Source organism: Balaenoptera musculus, chromosome 10 (genome assembly GCF_009873245.2).
Source record: "Balaenoptera musculus isolate JJ_BM4_2016_0621 chromosome 10, mBalMus1.pri.v3, whole genome shotgun sequence".
Lineage (NCBI taxonomy): Eukaryota > Metazoa > Chordata > Mammalia > Artiodactyla > Balaenopteridae > Balaenoptera > Balaenoptera musculus.
Window position 1 is genome coordinate 17548158 of NC_045794.1, and position 11034 is coordinate 17559191.

General features: G+C 37.5%; 2 pseudogenes; both read left to right on the plus strand.

Moving 5' to 3' along the window:
* The first annotated feature begins 8565 nt into the window (after positions 1 to 8565).
* On the plus strand, positions 8566 to 8782 carry LOC118902600 (annotated as a pseudogene).
* A 48-nt stretch (positions 8783 to 8830) lies between these two features.
* On the plus strand, positions 8831 to 9641 carry LOC118902041 (annotated as a pseudogene).
* The last annotated feature ends 1393 nt before the right edge of the window (positions 9642 to 11034 follow it).

Genomic DNA, 11034 nt, shown 5'->3' on the forward strand with positions numbered 1-11034 from the left:
TCTCCTTGGATTATATAATCCATGTCTAAGACTTTCTATATCCAGATCAGACCTATCCTGATATCCAAATCCATATGTCTAAGTGATTAAAAAATAAATTGCATAAATGACCCGAAGAAACACTTAAATTTTTTTAAACTTCACTAGTAATTTTTAAAAATAGTTAAGATAATCTGATAAAGAATAAATATATGTATATGTATAACTAAATCACTTTGCTGTACACCTAAAACTAACACAACATTGTAAATCAACTATACTCCAATATAAAATAAAAAAAAAATTTTACGTTAATATAAAGATACTACTTTCCATTTTCTTGTGATTTATGGGTATTTTTTTTTTCTAAACAATATGCTGTGTTAGCAAACTTAAGAATAAAGTGTATCCTAGTACACTGCTAATGGAGTGTAAATTATTATAAGCTTTCTAGAGGGCAATTTGACTATATAGATTGGAAGTCCTTAAAATATGCATACACACTTCTGCTTTTGTAGTATGAAGTTATACTGAAGGGCCCTCCCACTAAAAGACAACTAGAACCTGGACAAATTAAGACAAACATTTTTAAGGCATGGCTAATCTCACAAGAAGGAAAGGAAATCTGAGTGTGATGGGGGAAGCAATGAAATGAAATCTGAGCAGAGAGCCATGAGTAAACAGTAAGTGAAAGAAAGTCTCTATGGGAACAAATAATAATAGGAGTCCTGAGATCTTGAAGTCCTAAGCTTTGGGTGTGTCTCAAGGTTGGAAGCTAATGTGAGTCTCCTGTATTACCTTGACCCTCCTTGGAGCTTAAGTGATCTCAGATGTCAGCAAATTCTGGACAGTGGCAAATAAACCATATCCTCTCTAAGGGAGCATCCCCAATATGGGCGCTTAGGATTCCCACAGATTTAGTTGAAGAACATATGATCTTGGACTTCCGTGGTGGCGCAGTGGTTAAGAATCTGCCTGCCAATGCAGGGGACACAGGTTTGAGCCCTGGTCCAGAAAGATCCCACAAGCTGTGGAGCAACTAAGCCCGTGCGCCACAACTACTGAGCCCACGTGCTGCAACTACTGAAGCCTGTGCACCTAGAGCCCATGCTCCACAACAATGAGAAGCCACCGCAATGAGAAGCCTGCGCACCGCAACAAGAGTAGCCCCCGCTCACTGCAGCTAGAGAAAGCCTGTGCGCAGCAACAAAGACCCAAGGCAGCCAAAAATAAATAAATTAATTTTAAAAAAAGAATTTAAAAAAAAGAGCATATGATCTTATAAACACAAATCAAGCCACTGCCACTGAGAGTCATCAGAAACAAAATACAGACCAAATTTCCAAGGAAAATATGTTGAGATAATCAGATAAACAATATTGACTGACCATCTATGAAATGATTAAAAACAAAATAAATGCACTGTTTTTAAATCAACCTAAAACGACTCTTAAAAATGACCAAGACGTATTTAAAACTAGAACAACTTAATCTTTGATATTAAAAACACACGGAATGGGTATCAGCATATCAGATACAGATGAAAGAGATAATTTGTGAATTGAAAAATCAATCTTAGGAAATTAATTACCCAGAGTTAGCATAAAAAGTACAAAATAAAGAGGCTATATAATGCAGTCAATAAAAGACAAGATTCAGGAACTAGACTAAATTTGAATCCCAGCTCTACCACTAACTCCCTCTGTAGCCTTGGGTGTGTTACTATCCTCTCTGTACCTCAGTTTCATCATATATTTAAAAATGAGGATTTGTGTAAGGATTAAATAATATATATAAAATGCTTGGATCAAAGTCTGATAAATTAAGCACTATAGAATAAATGTCATTATTAATATGACAAAACTAAGACCAAACATATCTATTATATCAAGAAATACATGAACTTAACTTACTTATTAAAAGAAAGATATTTTTTCAGATAACTCACAAAACAAATCCCCACTTTATGCTGTGTATAAAAGACACACTAAATACAAAGTTATTCAGAAAGAATAAAAGAATTGGCAATGATATCCAAAAAAAGAAAAGAGAAAAAAAAAAAAGAAATAGCAGAAGTCATGATCATAATATCTGACAAGGTAAAATTCAGAGCAAAAGGCATTAAAATTCAGAGCAAAAGGCATGTTAAAGGTACTAAAAAGAACAATTCACAGTGAAGATGTGTTATGTATTTCTATGCACCCAGTGGGAGTACGGCAATTTCATAAAGCAGGAAATTCAGGAAATGCAAAGATAGATAGGCAGAGACATTCAGAGAGAGAAATAAACAATAGCAACTTATTTCTCCCCCCAAGTCCAAGGCATAGCAAAATGAAAAGCATAAGAAAGGATTCAGAAGACTTAAATAATGTTTTCAATAAAGGAGGTGATATGGATATATATTGAATTTTGTACCTGAATGAGAAAATACAGCTTTTTCCAAGTGCTTATGGAAGCTTTACTAAAACTAACCATGTATCTGATCACAAAAAAATTTAATAAAGTCTAAAATATAAATAACACAGAAAATATTGCTTGACCACAAAACAATAAAAGAAACTCCTCCACTGAGAAAGACTAAAAAAAAAAGAAAGAAAGAAAACCTTTGAGTTAGAGGAGAGAATTTAAAACACACAAACAAAAATTTTTGCAGAATTTCTAGAAAACAACTGCTATGGGTTGAATTATTTCCCCACCCTCCAAATTTATAAGTTGAAGTTCTAATAGTACCTCAGAATGTAACCATATTTGGAAATGGGGTCACTGGAGTTGTAGTTTGTTAAGACAAAGTCATACTGGAGTAGTTTGGTTCCCTAATCCAATATAACTGTTGTCTTAATAAAAAAAAAAAAAAAAAGGAAATTTGGAAACAGAGACATATACACACAAGGGAATTCAAATGGAAATGAAGACTGTGATAAGAGTGACACTTCTACAAGCCAAGAAACACCAAAGATTTGCCAGCAAACTACGAGAAGGTGGGGAAAGATATAGCACAGCCCTCAGAAGGAACCAATCCTGTCAACATCTTGATCTCAGACTTCCAGCCTCCAGAACAATGAGACAATAAATTTCTGTTGTTTAAGTCAGTTTGTGGTATTTTTTCCAGCAGGTTGAAAACATCATTGCTAGTTTTTATTTAGTTGCCCCAATTGCAAACTAGACTATACTTAAGAGTTTAGTACCCAACAGATGCTCCAAATATTATTGAATGAATAATTCAAGCATTAAAGGAGAGTAAATTAAATTCTCCTGGCAGTCTCTTCTAACTCAGAGATTGTTGTTCATTTGCTTGTGTGCTTATTTTGTTTTGATTTTGGGGGAACATCAGGCCTTTCAAAAGCTCCTAATCCATATGTCTGAATTAACAGGATCTTAGAAGTCCTTAAAAATGCATCATTTTTCAAACTATTAAAACAGGATGGAAAGTATGTCTTTTATACAGAGCATACAGTTGGGATTTTTTTTGTGGGTTATCTGAAATATCCTTCTTTTAGTAAGTAAGGTAAGCCCATGTATTTCTTAATATAATAGATATCTTTGGGATTAGTTCTGTTATATTAATAATAACATTTATTCTATACTGCTTAATATTACCAAAATTTGGTCCAAGCATTCATTAAGATAGTTTCTTGAGACACTTTTAAAATATAAAGTTGCAAGCCATTAAACACTGAACTCACCACAAAAGCATAAAAATAAAACAAAGCTCTGAGTGAGAAGGCATTGTTCATACTCCCCTAAACTTCAGCAGGAATGGGGTTGGCTCCTGTCTCTTTTCAAAATACTACTCATGAGGGGGCAGGATCAAGATGACAGAGTAGGAAGACCCTGAGCGCCCATCCCCCCATGAACATATTAAAGCTACAACTACATACAGAGCAACTCTTGCTGAGAACAACCTGAAGAACAACTCTTTTACAACGAAGGCTGTAAAGAATAAACCACATGGAGTTTGGTAGGAAGGGAAGAGAAGAGATTTGGTCAGAACCTGCACCCTCTTGAAGAGTGCATAACAAACTTGCTTGCTCTCAGGCCCAGCACAGAGACATCAGATTGAAAACTGCCAGGGGCTTTGGCCAGCCTGCCAGAACTGCCCCGGTGTGCACTCCAGCCTGCACTGAACTCCTGCTCCGGCCTGGTCTGCTCCAGCACTTCTCCCACTAGGGCAAAGATCACCATTGCAAATGCGTGTGCACACACCAGGGAAGAGCAGAGCCAGCTCAGGGCCAGCACTGCCTATAGCCAAGTGTGGCTCAAATTCCTTGGGCCCTGACCCTGCCTCTGAGCAAGGCAGAGACCCAGAGACAGCTAAGAAGTGCAGCCTCAGTGCCTCAGGGCCCCGGACCCACCCACAGTAGGGCAGTGACCACCACTGAACCTAGGTGAAGCCCTGGCTTGCACCTGCCTCCAACTCTAGCCCCTCCGACTCCAACCTTACTTCCCACCAATGTCGTGGCTGCCAGCACAACCCAGGAGAAGTCACAGCCTGTGCTCACTTCAGACCCATCTTTCCCACCAAAGCCACTGGGCACAGATAGACTGCATAGGGACTCTCCCACACAAGGACACACCTTCAAGTCCAGGATAGGTAACAATTTCACCTAATTTCATAGAGACAGAGAAATATGAGAAGACAGAGGAATATGCTTCCAATGAATGAACAAGAAAAAAAAACGGAAAAAAAAACCTATATGACATGGAGATAAATAATTTACCTGATAAAGAGTTCAAAGCAATAATAATAATGCTAACTGAACTTGGGAAAAGAATAGAAGAACACAGTGAGAACTTCAACAAAGGACTGGAAGATATAAAAAAAGAACCAGTTAGAGTTGAAGAATACAATAACTGAAATGAAAAATACACTAGAAGAAATTAACAGCAGACTAGGTGATACAGAAGAATGCGTAAGTGACCTGGCAGATACAATAGTGGAAATCCAATCAGAACAGTAAAAAGAAAAACAAAATTTTTAAAAAATGAGAATAGTTCAGGAGACCTCTGGAACATCAAGCATACTAACATTTGCACTAGAGGGGTCTTGGATGTAGAAGAGAGAGAAAAGAGGGCAGAAAATGGGTTTGATGAAATTATGGCTGAAAAAATCCTGAACCTGAAGAGGAAAACAGATATCCATGTCTGGGAAGCAGAGAGTCCCAAACAAGATGAACCCAAAGAGACCCACACAAACATGTATCATAATTAAAATGGCAAAAGTCAAAGGTAACGAGAATTTTAAACGCAGTAAGAGAAAAACAAAGAGCCACATACAAGGGAATCCCCAGAAGGATGTCAGCTGATTTTTCAGCAGAAACTTTGAAGGCCAGAAGGGAGTGGCATGGTGTATTTAAAGTGCTGAAAAGAAAAAACCTACAACCTAAAATACTCTACCCAGCAAGGTTACCATTCAGAATTGAAATTGAAAAAGAGATAGTTCTCCAGACAAACTTTCTGCTAAAAGAGTTTATGACCACTAAATGGTTCTTACAAGAAATGTTAAAGGGTTTTCTTTAAGTGAAAAAGAAAATGTTATAGCAAATAAGAAAATATAGGAAGAGAAAAATCTCACTGGTAACAGCAAAGGTATAGTAAGGGCAGTGGATCAACCACTTAAATGAGCTAGAACAGAGGTTAAAAGACAAAAATTGTAAACTCAACTATCACTACAATAAACAGTTAAGAGACAGACATAGAAGATGCAAAATATGGCATCAAAAACACAAAATGTGGGGGGAAGGGGAAGCAAAAAATATATCTTTTAGAATGTGTTTGAATTTAAATGACTATCAACTTAAAACAAGTAGATATAGTTAAATGTTGACATATATGAAATTCATGGTAACTGCAAATCAAAAACCTGCAATAGAAATAAAAAGGGAGAGAAAAAGGAATCCAAACATAACACTTAAGAAAATCATCAAACCACAAGGGAAGCAACTAAAAAAAGAAGAGAAGAGAGAAGAACTACAAAAACAACCAGAAAACAACTTACAAAAAGGCAATAAGTACATACCTATCAATAATCACTTTAAATGTCAATGGATTAAATGCTCCAATCAAAAGTCATAGGGTGGCTGATCGGATTAAGAAAACACGACCCATCTATATTCTGTCTACAAGAGACTTATTTCAGATCTAAAGACACACACAGAGTGAAAGTGAGGGGATGGAAAGATATATTACAGGCAGATGGAAATCAAAAGAAAGCTAGGGTAGCAATACTTATATCAGACTACTTAGAGTTTAAAACAAAGTCTATTAAAAAAAAAAAAAAGCAGAGAAAGACATTATATAATGATAAAGGGGTCAATCCAAAAGAGGATATAACAGTCATAAACATATATGCACCTAATATAGGAGCACCTAAATATATAACGTAAATATTAACAGAGAAATTGACAGTAATACTATAATAGTAAGGGACTTTAATACCCCACTTACGTCAATGGATAGGTCATCCAAACAGAAAATCAATAAGGAGACAGTACCCTTAAATGACACATTAGGCCAAACGGATTTAATAGATATTCATACAACTTTCCATCCAAAAACAGCAGAATTTGCATTCTGTTCAGGTGCACATGGAACATACCCTAATATAGTCTATAAAAATATTGAATCACTATGTTGTAAACCTGAAACTATAAAATTGTAAGTCAACTATACTTTGATAAAAATAAAAATTAAATAAATTAACAAACAAACAAATATACTATTCATGCCTTTTGAATCTGGTAGGACATGTGAAGGGAATGTTGGAAAAGGCATTTTTCACTTTAGGGACTTAAAAATTCCTATGCTGCATTTTAAAGGATGGCAGGAAAGAATGACTACGTGTGGTGTGAAAACAATGGCAATTCTAAATTACTTTCCAGCAAAGTGATTCTGTGGTACAAAGAGGTGAGAGAGTGTGTGTCAGAAAATCACTCAGCTTGCTAATTTGTAGCTTTTTGCATAGAAAATAATCTTACTTATATCTTCATGGTGGAGTGGAATAATAGAAGAATTATTTGACACCATGTAACACAGATTTAAAACACATTTCTGAGAATGTTTAGAACACTGATACCATCTTCACACTATGTTTGGCAATCCATTAAGGAGATAGTTTTAAAACTATGTAGCAACATAAAAAATGCTTAGAGAAAAATCAGTCATAACCTGGAACTCTAACACAAAAACTGTTACTGTGTTCTATTTTCATATGTAAATACTGTATATATTAACAATTTTGTATCTTTTGTTTTATTTATCACTAGTTCATCATATCTTTCAATTTTTTACTCCTTTTTAAATTTTTATAATCAAAAATTAATTGTTAAGTTTGAAGCCTATAAACAGGGAATGAAATTTTATTTTTAATGTAAAAAGAATAAAGATAAAAAGTAAAGCTTGTTAGGAAAAAATTCTAAATATCTTCCCAAGCCACGGAATACTTCTTGAAGGAATCAACATGCAATGTTAGACTTCATTTAATCACGCCAATCTTAAAATGACAGCAAAGAGATAAAAAGAATATGAATCCACAAAGACAAAGAGAATGAGAGAGAAAAGTTACAGGCAGAAGACAGCTACACATCTATGCAAGATGGAAAAAAACCTGAGGAGATATAATGACTTATGTTTCAGTCTCCATAAGGCTAAGAGAGCAATGTTAACAAGAAGCAATACTCCTCAGCAAGAAAAAGGAAAATTATTGATATAGAAGGCAGAGAAATCTCAAATTCATTACGCTGAGCGAAAAAAAAAAAAAAAAAAAAAGCCAGGCAAAGAGTACATTCTGTACTATTCCATTTATAGAAAATTCTAGAAAATGCAAACGTGTACAAGAACAAAAAGCACATCAGTGGTTGCCCAGCGAGGGGGTAAAGGAATAGAGGAGAATGAAGGAGTGGAACGAGGGATAAACTACAAAAGTGCACAAGACAACTTTTTGGAAGATGGAAACATCTGTACATCTGGTTGTGGTGATGGTTTGCAGTGATGGTTTCAGGGGTGTATAAATTTGTGAAAACCAATCAAATTGTCCACTTTACATATGTGCAGTTTATTTTATTTCTATAGTACCTAAATAAAGATGTGAAACAACAATATAAAAATAAATAAAGGGATAGCTAAGGATCATCAGATACTTAAAGAAAGCTCCAGTAAGAAATACAAAGACCAAAACAAACATTCAAAGGTAAACAAAAAGGAACTGAAGGAAATAGAGACCACAAAGGGACAAGAATTGAAAAAAAAAAAAAAGAGAGAGAGAGAGAGAGAAAGCTGTAAATAGTATCCTCGTAGATAAGAATGGAGTTTACATCAATGAAACAAAACCGAGGTGCTATTCAAAAGGCAAGAGATCTTGAAAATTAAGAAAATATATGATTGCCAAAGTTGATTTTTAAATGGAAAAGTTAGTCTATCAAGTTTAGGATATTTCTAAGATGTTCAAAAAAGTAAAGATATGGAAAACCAGTGAGAAAAAAATACATAAGATTAAACTAATAAATCTAATCCTCAAAAGACTTTTGGAGGAGCCGAGTGAAGCAACCAGTGATGCCTAATGCTCTGCTTTGAAGAACAGCCAGCGGAGCGATGGAGCAGGCCAGGGACTGCTCACACCTGAAACGGACCACAGAACAGGCACGTACCGGAGGTGGAAGTTCAAGTCACACGTAGAAGGACAACCTCACCAAGCGATCAAGAGTGTCCACTGTGCCCGCAGAGATCTCAGCAGCAGCAAGTACCCGTGGTAGATTTTAAGGCAAAATTGACATGGACATTCTTGGCTGAGACACCAAGAGGTGGGTAAAGCTGTACTGGAATAGCCAGGTAGCTGATTGGAGCAAAAAAAAACCCCATGCTCTATCTACTCTTTGAAGCTTCTGCCCCAGCTTGCCTTGTTTGTAGGAGAACCTGCGTCATAGCTCTAACTGTAGCCTTCCCTGAGGTCTCAAGGATCCTGAAACCTTCCAGGGGACATTATCTTTGGGGGAACATCAACCATGACTATGGAAAGAGCAGCAAGGTGCTGCAGTGCGTTAACTGTAGGTTGAGATGTATCTTGCAAGACGGCCAAATCTTCACTGGCATCTTTAAGGCTTTTGACAAACATGTGAACTTGATCCTCTGTGACAGGGATGAGATCAAGGAGATCAGGTTAAAGAATGCAAAGCAGCCAGAGCATGAAGAAAAGCAGGTTTGGAGTCTGGGGTTGCCACATAGAGAACTTGGTTTCTGTGACTGTGGAGGGTAAACCCCCAAGTATACTGACATTGTTTGGGTACCACTTGCTGGAACTACAAGAGGCCCTGGGGTTGGCAAGGCAGCTGACTGAAGTGTACCAGCTAGTGTTCCAATTCCCCAGGCTCCTGCTGGATGAGCAGGTCCTGTCCGAGGGGTTGGGAGGCCATCCCAACAGGTAATGAGTCCAGGGAAGAGGCACTGTAGCCGCTGCTGCAGTGGCTGCTTCTCCCAGCACTGCCGGAGCCCCAACTCAGGACTCACCAAGGCATGGGACTCCACCCACACCTGTTGGCCCAGCAACCCCAGCTCCAGGCGTTATGGCTCCTCCACCTGGTATGAGACCACCCATGGGCCCACCAATTGGGCTTCCCCCCTCCCCAAAATTCAGAGGTAGGCAGAAGGAAGGCAGAGGACTGCTGTTTTGATTGTAATACCGTTTGGGTGTTTTAAATTGTGAACACACACACTTTCGGTCAAACTAGAAATTATTTTTTAAAAGACACTTAAAAAATCTTTTACTTTTTAAAAATTTTATACGAAGACCATTCATTCATATTATGTATTATATCCTCACCTGGCACTCACCTGTATCCTCAATTCCCTCTCATTTGTTCCCCATACCTAATCCTTTCCACATCATGTCATGACCCCAGATATGATTTGAAGCCGTTTACTTCTCTAAGTCTTCTGAAGTCCATGCCTTCATCATCTCTCACCTGGAATACTACCTAGTCTCCCAACAGATGTCCTGTTTTCACTCTTGCCACCCTCTGATCCGTTCCACACACGGCAGTCAGGCTGATGTTTTAAAGGTGCTGAGTACAACAAGTCACACCCCTGCTTGGCCCCCTTCAATAGCTTCGGATTGGCCTCTGAATAACTCCAAAGTCAGCTCAGCCTCTGAGCCCTGCATCTTCGGGCTCCTGCTTCTGTCTCCAGCATCATCTTTCTACCACTTTCTTGTTCCTCCACTTGCATTCGCACATGCTGCTTCTCTGGCCTTGAACATTTCCCCAGCACTCTTCCCTTGGTTTTCTCTCATGCTTTAGGATTCAAGTTAAGTGCTGCCATTTTTTCTTTCTCTCACCACCATGTCAATTCTCTCCACAGTATGTGCCATTTGTAATTGCGTATTTATTTACTTATTCACTTGCTTATCTTTGTTTCCGCCACAGGCTCTAAGCTGCATGAGACCAGGAACTTTGCTTTGTTCACTGTTGTATCTCTAGTACCTAGAATATCCCCTGTCACAGAGTAGGTCCTTAATCACTCCTGACTGAATCGATCAGTGAATGGAATGTACAATAGGACAGTTTTTTCTCAAAAGTGTGCATATAACCACTGAGGAGATCTGTTTTTACATGCACATTCTGATTCAGAAGATGTGGGATGGGGTCTGAGATTAGGTGTTTCTGAAACGCTCCTGTGTGATGTCAAAGCTACCAGCACCTTATTCGCATTTTTGATTAGCAAGGCTAGAGGGAATATAAAAATGAGTGATAGTGATGTTTGTCCTGCAGGGAGGAGCTTAGGATCTGATAATGGAGTTGCCTCATAAAGATTATCTAAATCATCACTACCAGCGTGACTTTCATTGCTATAGGAAGCATGTAAGACCTAAAATTGTTTGAGATTGGGGTCTATGTTGACCTTACCCAAACGTTATACAAAACCAACATAAGGCCATGTCTAGCTACAACAAAATCATTCAAAGAGTTATAATAAAATACAAAATTTACAAGAAGCAATTGGTAATTCAGTCTATGGGAATAGAGATCCTTTATAACAAAGCAATAAATGTCATGGGACAGACAGATG